The 20,074-nt window shown below is 51.6% G+C and overlaps 1 protein-coding gene across 1 annotated transcript in view; it reads right to left on the reverse strand.

The window, feature by feature from the left end:
• Window positions 1-19,021, reverse strand: part of rangrf (RAN guanine nucleotide release factor) — a 36,172-nt gene extending 17,151 nt beyond the window's left edge. Inside the window, exon 1 of the mRNA XM_067972019.1 lies at window positions 18,971-19,021. The gene's annotated coding sequence lies outside the window, so the exon portion shown is untranslated. The remainder of the gene's footprint in view (window positions 1-18,970) is intronic.
• Window positions 19,022-20,074: the final 1,053 nt, after the last annotated feature.

Consider the following 20,074-nt stretch of genomic DNA (forward strand, 5'->3'; position numbering starts at 1 on the left):
TCACTCCCTCCCCTCCTCTAACCCAGGGCTCCTCCTTTCCCCTCACTCTCTCTGTTCCACCATCAATGGCCACTTGTTCAGCCATTACATTCCTGCCCTCTGCAACTTACTACCGAATTGCCTGCTTTCAAAATCCTCCTCGAACTTTCCTTTAGTTCGCCATCCCAGCTTCTCTATCCCCTTTCCTCCACCCCCCTCCCACACCATCGCACCATACCCCTATCCTTCCTGCTTGTCAGGAGCATTGTATAAACTCCGTAAACTTCAGCCCATCCAAAACTCTGCTGCCCCGTATCCTAACTCGCACCAAGTCCCATTCACCCATCACCCTCTGTGCTCGCCGACCTACATTGGCTTCCAGTCTGACAATGCCTCGATTTTAAAATTCTTATCCTTGTTTTCAAGTCCCTCCATGGCCTCACCCCTCCCTATCTGTATAACCTCCTCCAGTCCTACAATGCTCCAAGATCTCTGTGTTCTTCCAATTCTGGTCTCTTGCGCATCTCCGATTTTCATCATCCCACCATTGGCGGCCTCGACCCAAAGCTCTGGAATTCTCTCCCTAAACCTCTCCACCTCTCTCTCCTCATTTAAGCCGTATATTAGAACCTACCTCTTTGACCAAGCTTTTGGTCACCTGTCCTAATATCTCCTTATGTGGCTCGGTGTCAAATTTTGTCTGATAATCGCACCTGTGAAGCGCCTTGGGATGTTTTACTACGTTAAAGGTGCTATATAAATGCAAGTAGTTGTTGTTGTATAAATACATCACAGTTTAGTCCATAGTTCTGGTCTCCATATTATAAAAAGGATATCGAGGCACTGGAGAACGTGCAAAAAAGATTTACAAGGATGATACCAGAACTGAGAGGTAGTAAGTATCAGGAAAGGCTGAACAGGCTGGGGCTTTTTTCTATAGAAAAAAGAAGGCTGAGGGGTGACCTGATCGAGGTCTTTACGATTATGCAGGGGGTTCGATTGGGTAGATGTAGAGAAGATGCTTCCACTTTTGAGGCAACATAAACTAGGGGCCATAAATATAAGATAGTCACTAATAAATCCAATAGGGAATTCAGGAGAAACTTCTTTATCCAGAGAGTGGTGAGAATATGGAACTCGCTAACAGAAGGAGTAATTGAGGTGAATAGTGTAGATACACTTAAGGGGAAGCTAGATAAATATATGAGGCAGAAAAGGATAGAAGGATATGTTGATAGGGTTTGATGAAGTAGGGTAGGATGAGGCTCGTGTGGAGCATAAACACCGGGATAGACCAGTTGGGCTAAATGGCCTGTTTCTGTGGTGTAAATTCTATGTAATTCTGAATAAGTACGCTGGAGCCCACTGGTCAGGAAAATACCCAATGTTGACACCAAGGGGAGCTAAAGCAAAATAGATGTTTGCCTTGGCTGAACAGCTTTATCAGTAGAGGAAGGAGAGGCTTGTATTTATACCGCACCTCATCACCTCACCCAGTCATGTCCCAAAGTGCATATCATACACGTCACTGGGTAGTGATCAGGAGCAGAAACTCTGGCTGAATTTCCCCCCTGCCCTCCCACAAGTTACAGTCCCCCTTCTGCCCCCACTGGCTGAGGCCCTAATTCAACTTAGGCCATGGATGGAGCAATGTGTCAGGCCCAATTAACACTTTCCCATCTGAACTACCAGGGGGAGCTCTCTCACACTGGGAAGCTGGTATCATAGGATCAGAGAATGTTACAGCACAGAAGGAGGCCATTCGGCCCATTGTGTCCATGCCAGCTCTCTGAAAGAGCTCACCCCTTAGTCTCATTCCCCTGTGCTTTCCCCATTTGGCCCATTATACCTGTGCCAGCTCTCCCTTCGTCCCATTATACTGCCCTTTCCCCCAGATCTTTAAAGATTTCCTTGTCAAATATTTATTCCCTTTTCTTTTAAAAGCTGTTCTGGATCCTACTTCCCTCACTATTTCTGGTCGGGCAGTCCATGTCCCAATAACCCTCTGTATAAAAAAAAATTGTAATCCCTTAACTCTCTAGCTACTGTCTCATCGACCAGCGGAAATGATTCTGCCCAATTTACCTCCTAAAAACCCCTCATCATTTTTAAGCCCTCTATCAGATCTCCTCTTGGAGAAAAGAGCCCCAGTTTCTCCAGTCTCTCCTCACAACTAAAGCCTCTCATCCCTAGGATCACCTTAGTGATTCTCTTCCACTCCCTCTCCAGGGCCTTGGCACAAGTTATCTTGAGCACATAATCCAGGCTGACCCTTCTGGTGCCAGTACTGAGGGAGTGCTGCACTGTCGGAGGTGCCGCCTTTCAGATGAGACGTTAAACCGAGGCCCCGTCTGCCCTCTCAGATGGATATAAAAGATCCCATGGCCGCCATTTCGAAGAAGAGCAGAGGGGAGGCCTCCCCGGTGTCCTGGTAAAAATGTATCCCTCAAACCTACATCACTAAAACAGATTGTCTGGTCATTATCAAATTGCTGTTTGTGGGATCTTGCTGTGCGCAAATTGGCTGCCGCCTTTCCTAAATTACAACAGTCTTCAAAAAGTACTTAATTGGCTGTGAAGCGCTTTGGGACGTCCTGAGGTCGTGAAAGGCGCTATATAAATGCAAGTTCATTCTTCCTTGTATGAGGTGATCTCCGCTAATCGATGAAAATCGAGCAGTTTCTACAACGGGAAGTTGATCCGTGACAGCATTTTTGTGCCCCCCCGGGGCGACTCGTCAAAAATCGACCCCCGAGTTCCAACCCCCATCACGGTCAATTTAATTTAATAAACCTGGGGATTTGCGAGGAAAAATAAATGGCCATGAAAGCTGTCAGATTTTGTCGTAAAAACCCAACTAGTTCACTAATGTCCTTCAGGGAAGGGAACCTGCCGTCCTTACCCGGCCTGCGCCTACATGTGACTCCAGTCCCACACCATACGGTTGACTCTGAGGGGGTGAATTTTGAACACCCCCAGGACGGGCGGGAGAGGGGCTGGAGGGCGGAGGCTAAATTCTTAACAATGGGAAACCCACCCCCCCCAACTCGTCACAAACGGGCCTACTTTAGGTTTAACCGGGGCGGTTTGGCGGGGGACGGGCGAGTAGCCCGCCCTCGAGAGGTGGGTCAGTGATTTAAATACGTTAATGAGGCTGCGTGCCTCAGATTTTAGCAGCCATTTAGATTTGCAGGCCGGGTTTCCCAGGGCTCAGGAAACCTGGCAGCTGAAGGGAGACGGGAACTGCCGGATCCAGCAGGGAAGTGTTTTTCCAGCTTGTGGGCCAGGATGAGCAGGGGTGCTTCCCCTCACCGCCAAGCCCCCAAAGCTAACCTGAATCCCCCCCCCATCTCTTCCCCCCCCCCCCAACGATCTCCCCCTCGTCTCCGGCCCCCAGTTGCGGCCTTCTACCGCAGGCTCTCCCACCCGACAGCCGGCCAGCCTCTCAATCCGGCTGGCTGTCGGGCGGGAAATGGAGACAAAAAGTTCAAACGCCGTTAAATTGGGCAGGAGCTCCGCGTTCTACGTATTTCTGGGATTCCCAGCCGCTTTAAATCCCTCCCCATCTCCCTGTAAATCGCAGGGCCTTAATGCCCTCTGAAGTGATCTCGCCCCAGTTTGAACTTATCTCTCCTTGTCCCACAACCACGCCTCCCCGGATGTAATGTTACGACCGGCCTCCACCGAACCATATTAAGGCAGCTAACGGTGAAGGAAGTTCTTTACACACCCATTCAGAGTTTGAAATGCTCCTGTTCAAAGTGTACAAACTGGATTGTAGATTTAATCTCTGACCAGGATCAGGCAATCGATACTGAAACTTCATGCCTGAGCGGAGATGTCACTGAGTCAAGGGGAAACAAGAAGGTTTCGACAATAGATTCGGTCATTTGTTCATCTTAGAATCACACAGCTCAGAAGGAGGCCCTTCAGCCCATCATGCCTGTGCCGGCTCTGTTGAAAGAGCTATCCAATTAGTCCCACTTAGCACCCCCCCCCCTGCTCTTTCCCTGCATATTTTTCCTTTTCAAGTATTTATCCAATTCCCTTTTTGAAAGTTACTATTGAATTTGCTTCCATCACCCTTTCAGGCAGCGCGTTCCAGATCAGAACAACTCACTGCATAAAAACAAACTCCATGGGCGCTAAATTGGGCCATGTAGCGCCCGTTGTTTTGGCGCGTCACAGCCTTTTCGACATCCAAGATGGCGTCTTGGATGCGCACGCACGTTTCCAGCGAGATGTGCGCCAGACGCCATTTTGGTATAGGAGTTAGCGCGGGCACAGATAACGAATGCTGGAATCATGTAAAGCAGGGAGAAAATGGCTTCAATCAGTGTACAACGCTGATTTAAAGTGATAGACACCATTTTGGGACTTAACGCTCAACTCAACGCACAGTCTTAACCCCGCCCATCTGAACGTGTCTTAGAGTGCCTGGAGGACCCCCCCACCGGCGCTATTTAAAGGGACCATGCAGGATTTACAGGTCAGTGGCTGGATTATTGCTTCTGGCTGCCCAGACATTTGTAACTGTTTTTGGAGGTCTCCTAGGACGCGGGGACATAGCCTAACATTTAGAGCCAGGACGTGCAGGAGTGAAGTTCGGAAATGCTTCTACATGCAAAGGGTGGGAGAAGTTTGGAACGCTCTTCTGCAAACAGCAGTTGATGCCAGCTCAATTGAGAATTCTAAATCTGAGATTGATAGATTTCTGTGAACCAAGGGTATTAAGGGATATGGGGCTAAGGCGGGTATATGGAGTTAGGTCACAGGTCCACCATGATCTCATTGAATTGAGGGGCTAAATGCCACTGCCACTTGCCGCCTCCTGATATGCGCCACCTTCTCCTGCTAGAAAGCGGGACGTGTGTCTGGGTGATGTGCCTATCATGGTTGAATAGCTGCCACTGTGTGTGGCCTGTGAGTTGCGGGTGGGCGGCTTGCAACGGTGGTAATGTGTAAGGGTGGGAGGGTTGAGTACTGATGGAAAGAGTTTGTTGGTATGTGGGTGATGGGGGGTGTAGTGGGTGGAGCAGTGGATGGGGCTAGTGGTGTAGTTGGTAGGAGACGCCACTTGACAGTTGACCTCACTCACCTTGACCACTCATGTCAAAGCATTGAACTTCTTCCGGTACTGCATCCATGTTCATGATGCTGTGCGCCTGGCATTGACTTCATCCCCTACTGCCTCCCATTGCCTTTTGGATGTATGTCTGGAGGGCCTCTTGCTCCCCCCCACCACCCCGGATATAGGATGTCCCTCCTTCTGTCCACCTCTTGCACCAAGGCCTCTGGTGCATCAGCAAAGAACCTTGGTGCACAGACTCTCAGATCGGCAGATTGGTGAGGTCTGGCATGCAGATTGGAGGATGTGGGAATTAGTAGTGTGCAACCTTTATTCAATGTTTTAACATAACTCATCAGTATGTAAAAATAGGGATGGGACCTGCATCTGTGCTTTATGTGTGCGATATCTGATCTCCGTTCAGACTCCGTGCAGACAGCAGGCTGTTATATTCAGCAAATAACAGGTACCAGCTCCCTTTAAGAGATTTCGAACAGACAGCCTGCCTTTAAGGGATTGGAGCTGCCCCCTGCTGGTGGAAAGTGCAAATTGCATGGAATCCTCTTTCAACACTGATTTCCGATGCAGATTGCAGGGAAGTCCTCAGGCCTGACAAAAATCTCGTCCTGCCAGCGCAGGGACCATTGGGCGCGGGGTAATAGCGGATCGTGCTACCCCCGCCCAAAAACAGGCCCTATCCAATTTTTCCCCCAATATCTCCCCATTGGTTCTTTTGCCGATTACCTTAAATCTGTGTCATCTGGTTACTTCTGCCATTGGAAACAGTTTCTCCTTATTTTCTCTATCAAAACCATTCATGATTTTGAACACCTCTATCAAATCTCCCGTTATCCTTCTCTGCTCTAAGGAGAACAATCCCAGCTTCTCCAGTCTCTCCACATAACTCAAGTCCTTCATCCCTGGTACCATTCTAGTAAATCTCCTCTGGACCCTCTCCAATGCCTTAACATCCTTCCTAAAGTGTGGTGCCCAGAATTGGACATAATACTCCAGCTGAGGCCTAACCAGTGATTTCATAGAATCATAGAACAGAAGGAGGCCATTCGGCCCATCGAGTCTGCGCCAGCTCTATGCAAGTGCAATCCTGCTAGTCCCACTCCCCCGTCCTTTCCCCGTAGCCCTGCAAATTTTTATAAAACTTATAAAGGTTTAGCATAAATCCCTTGCTTTTTGTACTGGATGCCTCTATTTATAAAGCCCATGTGCTTTATTTTAACAGCTTTAATAACTTGTCAAGCGAGATTTTACAACTGAGTGGCTTGCTAGGCCATTTCAGAGGGCAATTAAGAATCAACCACATTGCTGTGGGTCTGGAGTCACATATAGGCCAGACCGGGTAAGGGCGGCAGGCTTCCTTCCCTAAAGGACATTAGTGAACCAGATGGGTTTTTACGACAATCCGGTAGTTTCATGGCCATCATTACTGATACTAGTATTTTAATTCCAGATTTTTATTTAATTAATTGAATTTAATTAATTAATTGAATTTAAATTCGCCAGCTGCCGTGGCGGGATTTGAACTCATGACTCTGGATTTTAGTCCAGGCCTCTGGATTACTAGCCCAGTAACATAACCACTATGCTACCGTACCCAGCAATTAGGGATGGGCAATAAATGCCGGCCTTGCCAGCGACGCCCACATCCCGCGAACGAATAAAAAAAAAACTTGTCAAGCCACCTTCAAAAGTTTTGTGTATGTGAACCCCCATGTCTCCATGTTCCTGCACCCCCTTTAAAATTGTACCATTCCTATCGTTGCCAGATAGAGACGGTAATTTTCCAAGTTCAGTGAGAAATCTTGCCGTTAAAACTGGGCAGGGCTGCCCGCGGTTTCCTGACCCGACGGGCACGGCCGGGTTCGGGTCCTGCCCGCAACCCACCTCTCTGCATGCCCACGATCCCGGCCGGGGTCGACCGAATAACCACAGGGAGCGGGAACCCCGGCTAGTTATTCCTCCTCTTCCCGCTCCAGAGGGCGCTGAGGCCCAATTCTGGCGCCTCTCCCGGCCTTTGCTCACGCCGGGGATGGGGATGTGGGACCGGCCTGGCGCGCACGGAGCAGCAACGCAATGGGAGCAGCGCTGACAAAGGAGCCATCGGCTGCACCGGCTCATTATATAGTAACACCAACAACAACTTGCATTTATATAGCGCCTTTAACGCAGTAAAACGTCCTCAAGGCAATTGACAGGAGCGATTTATCAAGCAGAATTTGACACCGAGCCATATAAGGAGATATTAGGACAGGTGACCAAAAGCTTGGTCAAAGAGGTAGGTTTTATGGAGCGTCTTAAAGTAGGAGAGAGAAACGGAGAGGTTTAGGGAGGGAATTCCACCCTCCATAAACTTGAGCTGATCCAAAACTCTGCTGCCCCGTATCCTAACTCGCACTGAGTCCCGTTCTCCCATCACCCCCCTGTGTTTGCTGACCTACATTGACTCCCAGTCCAGGAATGCCTCGATTTTAAAATTCTCGAATCCCTCCATGGCCTCGCTCCCTCCCTATCTCTGTGACCTCCTCCAGCCCAACAACCCTCCGAGATCTCTGCGCTCCTCCAATTCTGGCCTCTTGCACATCCCCCGATTTTCATCGCTCCACCATTGGCGGCCGTGCCTTCAGCCACCTAGACCCTAAGCTCTGGAATTGCCTCCCTAAGCCTCTCTACCTCTCTCTTCTCATTTAAGATGGTCCTTAAAACCTACCTCTTTGACCAAGCTTTTGGTCACCTGTCCTAATAGCTCCTTACGTGGCCCGGTGTCTACCTTTTTCTGTCTGGTTACACTGCTGAGAAGCGCCTTGGCGATGTCTTACTATGTTAGAGGCGCTATATAAATGCAAGCTGTTGCTGTTGTGTCATCCTAGATTTTGTGCTCAAGTCTCTGGAGTTGGGGCTCGAACACACGACCTCCTTCCTCCGAGGCGCCACGGCTGACAACTGCCTTGGGATTCACCACCTCTGGATTGCTAACCACAAATCACCACGTCACTGCAGAGGAAGTGGACACGAGCCAGCGCCCCCGGTACAATCAATAGTTACACACCACACATTGTAAATACAGTTCATGGCACCCTAGGGTGCCTCATTGCATCATAGCCGTTACCGGTTACAGATACAATGCATTTCATTACGTCAATTTATTATTTTACATTCTGCCTGACGCATCGCAGAGTCCGGCTGGCCGCGGTTCAGAGAAAACAGGAGTGGGAATTTCGAGGCAAGAACTGGGAAACAGCTCTCAGGGCCAGGATGACACTCTGATCGACCCGCAAAAGTCCTCGCTAACTACTCGCTGGGGAGGTCAGAGCAATTACATTTTATTATCCCCCCCACCCCAAGCATTTCCTAAGGGAATAAGAACAGCTTGTTGTACTATCTCTAAAGAGGAAATCTGCCGATAAAATATAACAGAATAGCCAGGGGATCACATTCATCCTCGGGCGTAGGCCGAAAACCTCTTGGCCAGTTTTGGGCGCCATACTTTAAAAGCAAGAAAGAACCTGTATTTATAAAGTGCCTATCATGACCTCAGGACGTCCCCAAATGCTTTACAACCAACAAAGTACTTTTTTTTTGAAGCAAAGTCACTGTTATAATGTAGGAAACGCCGCAGCCAATTTACACAGCAAGATCCCACAAACAGCAATGTGATAAATGACCAGATAATCTGTTTTTTTAGTGATGTTTGTTGAAGGACAGGTATTGGCCCAGGAAAAACACCCCAGCTCTTTGAAATAGTGGCCATGGGATCTTTTATGTCCACCTGAGGGGGGCAGACAGGGCCCTTGGTTTAACATTGCATCTGAAAAATGGCACCTCTGACAGTGCAGCACTCCCTCAGTACTGGCACTGGGAGTGTCAGCCAGGATTTTGTACTCAAGTCCCTGGAGTGGGGTTTGAATTCACAATCTCCTGACCCAGAGGTGAGAATATACTCGCTGAGCCACAGCAGACACCTAGTCTAGAGATTGTTTTTTTTTGGGTTGTGAGATGGAACGAGGGCAAATGGCCTTTCTCAGCCTGATTTATTTTGTGGCTTTGTAGTTTTGGATGCTGGGCAAAGTTACCCATGTGCAACGTCGCCAGGCTGATACAGTAATGTCACACAACCCCTCACACAACCCCTCACACACACACTCACACAACCCCTCACACACACACACTCACACAACCCCTCACACACACACTCACACAACCCCTCACACACACACTCACACAACCCCTCACACACACACTCACACAACCCCTCACACACACACTCACACAACCCCTCACACACACACTCACACAACCCCTCACACACACACTCACACAACCCCTCACACACGCACTCACACAACCCTTCAAACACGCACGCACACAACCCCTCACACACACACCAACACAACCCCTCACACACACACCAACACAACCCCTCACACACACACCAACACAACCCCTCACACACACACCAACACAACCCCTCACACACACGCCAACACAACCCCTCACACACACACCAACACACACACACACACACACACACACACAACCCCTCACACACACACACACACACACACACAACCCCACACACACAACCCCACACACACACCAACACAACCCCTCACACAACCCCTCACACAACCCCTCACACAACCCCTCACACAACCCCTCACACAACCCCTCACACAACCCCTCACACAACCCCTCACACAACCCCTCACACAACCCCTCACACAACCCCTCACACAACCCCTCACACAACCCCTCACACAACCCCTCACACAACCCCTCACACAACCCCTCACACAACCCCTCACACAACCCCTCACACAACCCCTCACACAACCCCTCACACAACCCCTCACACAACCCCTCACACAACCCCTCACACAACCCCTCACACAACCCCTCACACAACCCCTCACACAACCCCTCACACAACCCCTCACACAACCCCTCACACAACCCCTCACACAACCCCTCACACAACCCCTCACACAACCCCTCACACAACCCCTCACACAACCCCTCACACAACCCCTCACACAACCCCTCACACAACCCCTCACACAACCCCTCACACAACCCCTCACACAACCCCTCACACAACCCCTCACACAACCCCTCACACAACCCCTCACACAACCCCTCACACAACCCCTCACACAACCCCTCACACAACCCCTCACACACACACACACTCACTCACACAACCCTCACACAACCCTCACACAACCCCTCACACACACACACCCCTCACACAACCCCTCACACAACCCCTCACACAACCCCTCACACAACCCCTCACACAACCCCTCACACACACACTCACACAACCCCTCACACACACACTCACACAACCCCTCACACACACACTCACACACACACAACCCCTCACACAACCCCTCACACACACACACACACACACTCACACTCACACTCACTCACAACCCCTCTCACACACACACACACACACACACATAACCCCTCACACAACCCATCACACAGACCAACAGAACCCCTCACACACACAGCCATATAACCCCTCACACAACCCCTCACACACAGCCACATAACCCCTCACACAACCCCTCACACACACACCCACACAACCCCTCACACACAGAGTCACGCAACCCCAACACACAAACACACACACCCTCTCACACAGACATACACAATCCCTCTCACACACACTCAGACTACCCCTCATACAACCCCTCAACATACACACACAACCCCTCTCACACACTCACACAACCCCTCATACGCTCATTTACATACCCCATCACATGCACACTCAAAAACCCCCACACACACACTCGTGCATACATTCGCACACAAATTCACGCAACCCTTCACACAACCCCTCACACACTCATTCACACCCCTCATACACACACTAACACAACCCCTCGCACACACACTCATACAACCCCTCTCACAACCCCTCTCGCAAATCCTCACACACACAAACATACAACCCCTCTCACACACAGACACACACAAACCTTCTCACACATTCACACAACCCTGCACACACTCAATCACTCAACCCTCTCACACACAATCAACCCCTCACACACAATGTCACACAACCCCTCACACACACACTCACACAACCCCTCACACACACACACTCACACAACCCCTCACACACACACTCACACAACCCCTCACACACACACTCACACAACCCCTCACACACACACTCACACAACCCCTCACACACACACTCACACAACCCCTCACACACACACTCACACAACCCCTCACACACACACTCACACAACCCCTCACACACACACTCACACAACCCCTCACACACGCACTCACACAACCCCTCACACACGCACTCACACAACCCCTCACACACGCACTCACACAACCCTTCAAACACGCACGCACACAACCCCTCACACACACACCAACACAACCCCTCACACACACACCAACACAACCCCTCACACACACACCAACACAACCCCTCACACACACACCAACACAACCTCTCACACACACACCAACACAACCCCTCACACACACACCAACACAACCCCTCACACACACACCAACACAACCCCTCACACACACGCCAACACAACCCCTCACACACACACCAACACACACACACACACACACACACACACACACACACACAACCCTTCACACACACCAACACAACCCCTCACACAACCCCTCACACAACCCCTCACACAATCCCTCACACACACACACACTCACTCACACAACCCTCACACAACCCCTCACACACACACACCCCTCACACAACCCCTCACACAACCCCTCACACAACCCCTCACACAACCCCTCACACAACCCCTCACACAACCCCTCACACAACCCCTCACACAACCCCTCACACAACCCCTCACACAACCCCTCACACAACCCCTCACACAACCCCTCACACAACCCCTCACACAACCCCTCACACAACCCCTCACACAACCCCTCACACAACCCCTCACACAACCCCTCACACAACCCCTCACACAACCCCTCACACAACCCCTCACACAACCCCTCACACACACACTCACACAACCCCTCACACACACACTCACACAACCCCTCACACAACCCCTCACACAACCCCTCACACAACCCCTCACACAACCCCTCACACACACACTCACACAACCCCTCACACACACACTCACACAACCCCTCACACACACACACTCACACACACACAACCCCTCACACACACACACACACACACACACAACCCCTCACACACACACACACACACACACACACACACTCACACTCACACTCACTCACAACCCCTCTCACACACACACACACACACATAACCCCTCACACAACCCATCACACAGACCAACAGAACCCCTCACACACACAGCCATATAACCCCTCACACAACCCCTCACACACAGCCACATAACCCCTCACACAACCCCTCACACACACACCCACACAACCCCTCACACACAGAGTCACGCAACCCCAACACACAAACACACACACCCTCTCACACAGACATACACAATCCCTCTCACACACACTCAGACTACCCCTCATACAACCCCTCAACATACACACACAACCCCTCTCACACACTCACACAACCCCTCATACGCTCATTTACATACCCCATCACATGCACACTCAAAAACCCCCACACACACACTCGTGCATACATTCGCACACAAATTCACGCAACCCTTCACACAACCCCTCACACACTCATTCACACCCCTCATACACACACTAACACAACCCCTCGCACACACACTCATACAACCCCTCTCACAACCCCTCTCGCAAATCCTCACACACACAAACATACAACCCCTCTCACACACAGACACACACAAACCTTCTCACACATTCACACAACCCTGCACACACTCAATCACTCAACCCTCTCACACACAATCAACCCCTCACACACACTGTCACACAACCCCTCACACACAGTCACTCAACCCCTAAGACACAAACACACACACACAACCTCTACACACACACAAACACACACACACACACACCCAAACACACAATCCCTCTCTCACACACACAATCCCTCTCTCACACACGCACACACTCAGGCATCTTCACACGTACCCACACGCACACACTCACGTACCTTCACACGTACCCACGCACACACACTCACGCACCTTCACACGTACCCACACGCACACACTCAGGCACCTTCACACGTACCCACACGCACACACTCAGGCACCTTCACACGTACCCACACACACACACTCACGCACCTTCACACGTACCCACACGCACACACTCAGGCACCTTCACACGTACCCACACACACACACTCACGCACCTTCACACGTACCCACACACACACACTCACGCACCTTCACACGTACCCACACGCACACACTCAGGCACCTTCACACGTACCCACACACACACTCACGCACCTTCACACGTACCCACACACACACACTCACGCACCTTCACACGTACCCACACGCACACACTCACGCACCTTCACACGTACCCACACGCACACACTCAGGCACCTTCACACGTACCCACACACACACACTCACGCACCTTCACACGTACCCACACGCACACACTCAGGCACCTTCACACGTACCCACACGCACACACTCACGCACCTTCACACGTACCCACACGCACACACACTCAGGCACCTTCACACGTACCCACACACACACACACTCACGCACCTTCACACGTACCCACACGCACACACTCACGCACCTTCACACGTACCCACACACACACACTCAGGCACCTTCACACGTACCCACACGCACACACACTCACGCACCTTCACACGTACCCACACGCACACACTCAGGCACCTTCACACGTACCCACGCACACACTCACGCACCTTCACACGTACCCACACACACACACTCACGCACCTTCACACGTACCCACACGCACACACTCAGGCACCTTCACACGTACCCACACGCACACACTCACGCACCTTCACACGTACCCACACGCACACACTCACGCACCTTCACACGTACCCACACGCACACACTCACGCACCTTCACACGTACCCACACGCACACACTCACGCACCTTCACACGTACCCACACGCACACACTCACGCACCTTCACACGTACCCACACGCACACACTCACGCACCTTCACACGTACCCACACGCACACACTCAAGCACCGTCACACGCACCCACACGCGCACACTCATGCACCTTCACACGTACCCACACGCACACACTCAGGCACCTTCACACGTACCCACACACACACTCAGGCACCTTCACACGTACCCACACACACACACTCACGCACCGTCACACGTACCCACACACACACACTCACGCACGTTCACACACGGACACACTCAGGCACCGTCACACGTTCACACACGGACACACTCAGGCACCGTCACACGTACACACACGCACACACTCAGGCACCGTCACACGTTCACACACGCACACACTCAGGCACCGTCACACGTACACACACGCACACACTCAGGCACCGTCACACGTTCACACACGCGCACACTCACGCACCGTCACACGTTCACACACGCACACACTCAGGCACCGTCACACGATCACACACGCACACACTCAGGCACCGTCACACGTTCACACACGCACACACTCAGGCACCGTCACACGTACACACACGCACACACTCAGGCACCGTCACACGTTCACTCACGCACACACTCAGGCACCGTCACACGTACCCACACGCACACACTCATGCACCGTCACACGTTCACACACGCACACACTCAGGCACCGTCACACGCACACACTCAGGCACCGTCACACATACCCACACGCACACACTCAGGCACCGTCACACGTACACACACGCACACACTCAGGCACCGTCACACGTACCCACACGCACACACTCATGCACCGTCACACGCACACACTCAGGCACCGTCACACGTACCCACACGCACACACTCAGGCACCGTCACACGTACCCACACGCACACACTCAGGCACCTGCACACGCACACACTCAGGCACCATCACACGTACACACTCAGGCACCGTCACACGTACCCACACGGACACACTCAAGCACCGTCACATGTACCCACACGGACACGCTCAGGCACCTTCACACGTACCCACACACACACACTCATGCACCGTCACACGCACACACTCAGGCACCGTCACACGTACACACACGCACACACTCAAGCACCATCACACGTGCCCACACGGACACACTCAGGCACCTTCACACGTACCCACACACACACACTCAGGCACCTTCACACGTACCCACACACTCAGGCACCTTCACACGTACCCACACACTCAGGCACCTTCACACGTACCCACACACTCAGGCACCTTCACACGTACCCACACACTCAGGCACCGTCACACGTACACACACGCACACACTCAGGCACCGTCACACGTACACACACGCACACACTCAGGCACCGTCACACGTACACACATGGTCTTCTCCTTTAAGCTAATCTGTAGTAAATTCAATGCAAATAATGGAGGTCCGGCTGGGAGGAACCTGTGTGTTTTGCTAGGAGTCCTCATGGGAAGAAGTCACCGGCAGCAGCGATATTCCCGGAGCTGAGGCGGAAATGTTGTTTCCCAGGAGCCAAATTAAACAACCTATTAATGGGTATCTCTTCATGAGTAGTCTAGGGCGGTACTTCCAGTAAAGAGGGAGCTGGTGAGGGTGGGGGGGTCACTGGATAACAATCAGGAGCAGGAATCCTGGCTGTCTCTCCCCCTCCCTATCCCAGCGCACCGCGGCCAAATTTGTCGCACCTCCCAGGCCCGAGGGCAGCTAACCCAGCTTCGCTGAGGATCCAACCCGGGGCCTCCTGTTCCCAGCATACCTTGGCTCCACACTGGGCTGATATTGGGCAGTGAAGCCTTGCTCTGGCTGACTTGCACCTCGGTGGGGTATGGTGGTGTAGTGGTAATGCTACTGGATTAGAAATCTAGATGGACATGAGTTCAAATCCCATCTGAGGTAGTTTGAGAATTTGAATTCAGTTTTTAAAAAAATAGTAAAAGTGATCACAAAGCTGTCAGATTACCATAAAAATCCAACTAGTGTCCATTTAGGGAAGGAGACCTGACATCCTTACCTGGTCTGGGCCTAAATGTGGCTCCAGCCCCACACCAACATGGTTGGACTCTTAACTGCCCCCCTGAATTGGGCCTAGCAAAGCCATAAGGAGCAGGCCCATCACCACCACCTCCTCATAGAGGCAACTAGGAGTTGGGCAATAAACACCGGCCTTGACCAGTGACACCCATATCCCCAGAATGACTTTTTAAAAACCTCCAATCTCAGGCTCTGGTTTTGTTGCTGCCACTGAGACGGGTTTGAGATCTCACCCTCGGAGTTGGGATTGGCCTTGTGCTACTGAAAAGGTTAAATTAGGAGGACAGGTTACATAAACTTAGCTTGTGTTCCCCTTCAGTATAGAAGGTTCAGGGGTAAGGCTGCCAACTCAGGTTGGAGGCATTCCTGGAGATTCACATGACCACGTGACATCTGATCACATGATCAAATATTTATCCCATCCCCTTTGAAATTAAGTTTCAGTCTCTACCACAATAGCCACAAATGGTGAAGTATCCCATGGTCTAATAGCCCTCCGTTCAGCCACCTTCCTCCTCTCTTGCCCCTTGGTTCTTCCAGTGAGAGATCTTGATTTCCATTCGCGAGTTCCCCATTTGCCCACCAGTGGAAACCATCTTTCGCTATTTACCCACAGTAAGGTCCCCAGATTTCTCCCACCCCTTTACTGGCCGCTCCTCTCTCAGTGCCACTCCCACGTTGCTGCTGCTGCTCCCGGCACTGCGGGAAACGCTGATCCCCTCGCCCACCCCCATCCCATTCCCCAGTCTCCCCCCACCCCCCCCCCCCCACCCCAGCCCCCATTCCCCACTTTCCCCCTCTCTACCTGATCCCCCTTCCCCCAGCCTCCATCTCTCTGCTCGAGCCCCCATTCCCTAGTCTCCATGGGGTAAATTTTAACTGAGAGCCGGGTAGGGAGCGGGGAGGGGGAGTTTTCCGGGTGCGAAACCCATAAGGCAAGTGAGCGGACCGCGATCGCCATCAATGGCACTTCTGGGTTTTGCGCCTGGCAGCCAGCCTGACTGACGGCAGGGGGAGGGGGGAGTGAGGAGGGAGGGAGGGAGGGAGGACGGGGGAGGGGGAAGAGTCGAAAAACACGGATCTCGACCCGGGATCTGCCGGGAAATGACTATCCAGTCTCGCGCAGGAGAGCCCTACAGAGCGGGAGGTCCCAGGTTCAACAACCCCCACCTACTAAAATTGGCCTCAGCACTCCTGGGTTCACTGCCCCCGCCCTCTACCCCTCCTGAGGTGCAACAACCTCCTTGTCCCAGGCTGGGTGAGGAAATGATTGAATAGCCTTGCTGACAGCCGCAATGGCTCACGCACAAATGCTTGGGCCATACATCGGGGAGAGGCAGGCAGGCAATGGTCCCCTCAGCACCCACTCAACCCGAGCCCCTCCCGAAAAAAAGGCCGGCCTCGTAAATCGCAAGAATTTTTGTTTTTTGCTAAAGCACGTTTTTCTCCCCCCGCCAAGAGACGAGTGTCCCTTTAATTGAAAAAGCAGCTGAAAGGATAGATGTGAAATAGGAACTTGTCCCAGCATTAATGACAGGGCAGCGGAGGAGTGGGGGAAGAACCAAAGGGACTTTTTTGAGCCAGTGATACACACAGAAGCAGGAACTGTCTTTGTGTGTTTAAAGTGCGTTGATTTAGGGGTTGGGCAGTGTCCTTGCACTCTGTGCCGCCCGTCATTCCCACACAACACTTGCTCAAACTGAAACTGTCCAACTACCGCATCTTCTGTCAGCTTTAGGGGAAAATTGAGCCCAGACTGCTTGTGAAAATGAGCTGATTAGGTTCAAATTTCCAACAAAGTTCATTTGCAGGATCACAAAAGTAAGATCTTCCATTAGTCAGTGCAATCGGGGAGCCTAATACAACGTAATCATTGCTTCTTACGTTTTTCTGTCCATTAAGAAGTGTTCCTTGGTGTGTTTAAGAGTGGTAATTTGGCGCAGTTTTCTTAAACAGCTGAAAATGGATTTATCAGCAAAAATAAGCATTTTTAATAAAGGTCCCCTGCCTGTTAGTAGTCCGATTTTAAATCATTGAAAATGACTTGAAAGAAATGTTACTGAGCCATTTACTAGTTTCATTGGTGTACATTAGTCAGTTTCTTGGTAAATTAAATATTTTTTTGATGTGACAAATTTTTCAAATGTGCCTGAGTTAGATCACAGGTCGGCCATGATCTTATCAAATGGCGGAGCAGGCACGAGGGGCTGAATGGCCTACTCCCGTTCCTATGTTCCCATGCCTGCTGGTGCCTGTGGGCCGAGGAAGATGAGCCCAATTTGAAGAGCTTTCCTGAACCCCGGCCTATTGCTTTATCCGTCACCTCAACAGAAAGGACGCTGGTACGGCCTGTAAAACAGGCTGCCGTTTCGCGATTGTCTGTTTTGCGCTCTGGCCCGAGCCCAATTTCACCCTCTTTTTCCGCACCCGGGGACCCTCCCCTGGCCACTGGACCTCTCTTTCTCACCCCACACACAAAAGGGGTGATTTTAGGAGGCAATTGCGGGTGCGTGGGGGGCCGGGGGGGGGCTCCGAAAATTGCGGAAATCCCGTTCGGGTTTGGAAGCCGGCTCCAACCCGCCGACTTCCGAGTTTCCCAGGGACCCGCCTGAGTGCGCGCGGGCGAGCAGAAACCAGAAGTCCCCCCGGCAATTAAAGCCGGCGGGATGACAGTCAAAGAGCCACATGTACCTCCTTGAGATACTTAAGGCACTTTAACGGTGACAGATTAAGTGTTTAGAAAGATTTCTCACTTACCTGGGCGGCTTGTCCACCGCTTCTGATTCATGCCTGGCGAAACCAGATGTGAAGGGCTGGATCAGGGAACAAGAAACTAAATAAATTAAATAAACAACCATGGAAGGAAGTGAAAACACTAAATGAACCTACCTTTGCAACCTGCTCCGATGTCTCCCTCTTCACCCCCCCACCGATGTCCCCCTCTCCCCTTTTCCCCCCTCCACTGTCTTCCAGTCTAGCGCCAGATCTTCCATTCTCCCCCCCCCCCAAACCTGGTCTTCCGTTTCATGCCAGATGACGTCTTGCTCTCTCTCTTTCTCGCCCCCCTCCCCTGGGCGTTGCCGCTCCTGACGGCAGGCAGCCTGTCAATCAGGCTGGTTGCAGGAGAGGACGTTAATCATCAACAATCGCGTCGGGAACGGTAAGATTTGTTCACGCGGGTTTGCCTCGCGCACCTTCAACCTCCCCACCCCGCTGCCAACCCGCCACCATTGTAAAATCGAGCCCAAGGACTTTGTATATAACCCGATCCCTGTCCCATGGTTTGTGGTCGCCAACTCTGGTTGGACGTATTCCTGGAGGTTTCATCACATGACCTCCTGCCTCCGACTGCACCACCACCCGCGGCCCCCCCCATGCTCCCACCATTGGTCATCCGACATGTCCAGCCCTGCCTTCCCGCGGCCAATTATAAAGTGAACAGACTCTTCAGTACCCAATTGGATGATTCTTAACAGTCAGTCAAACGGCCTTTTGTTTCCCATCTCCAATATTTTTACATAGAATTACCTGGAATGTACAGCACAGAAACAGGCCATTTGGCCCAACTGGGTCTATGCGAGCCTCCTCCCTCCCTCCCTACTTCATCTCACTCTTTTATAACAAATAAAAGATTCAAAATAATTCAAAGAACATGGAAAAACTCACAATTATTTTAACGCCGCTGTGATTTTTCTCCCGGCTGTTTTGCTGGCAGCAGTGTCCTGGAGGTTAATCTTCAATTCCTGGAGACTCCAGGGACAATCCTGGAGGGTTGGGAACCCTTATACCCACGGTCCGGATTTAAACGGGGGAAAGATGGCCGCCCTTCTCGTCTGAGGAGCTTTATTTAGCAGGGGACGA

The sequence above is a fragment of the Heptranchias perlo genome, chromosome 35 (assembly GCF_035084215.1).
Source record: "Heptranchias perlo isolate sHepPer1 chromosome 35, sHepPer1.hap1, whole genome shotgun sequence".
NCBI lineage: Eukaryota > Metazoa > Chordata > Chondrichthyes > Hexanchiformes > Hexanchidae > Heptranchias > Heptranchias perlo.